Raw genomic sequence first — 476 nt, forward strand, 5'->3', positions numbered from 1 at the left:
GAGTGAAGGAAACTGCATTCAAGTCTACAGCTGCAATGAAGATGCAGATACCCCAATACTTTCGTATGGCATCCTAGGAGAAAGCATCCGATTTTATTAAATGAAAATATTAATTGAATAAAAATGAATACGAACATAAATGAAAACAATGGAAACAGAATACTTCAATTAATAAATAAATAAAAGCAAATGATAAGTGCCTACTAGATTTGAAACAGATTGTAACAATATAAATAGAAAATGCTGGAAACAGCAGGTCAGGCAATAACTGTGGAGAGAAAAGCAGAGTTAATATTTCAAATCGGTGGTCTTTCAGAACTGGGAAGTTAGAAATGTTTTAAGCAAGATCAATGGGTGAGACTGGAAAAAGAATAAAAGGGAAGATCTGTGAGAGGGTGTAAGATGGGTGACATTAAATGACAAAAGAGTTGGTTGCATAAAGCCAAATGCAGTGATAATGAAACAAATAAAAAACA

The sequence above is a fragment of the Scyliorhinus torazame genome, chromosome 8 (assembly GCF_047496885.1).
Source record: "Scyliorhinus torazame isolate Kashiwa2021f chromosome 8, sScyTor2.1, whole genome shotgun sequence".
NCBI classification, from domain to species: Eukaryota; Metazoa; Chordata; class Chondrichthyes; order Carcharhiniformes; family Scyliorhinidae; genus Scyliorhinus; species Scyliorhinus torazame.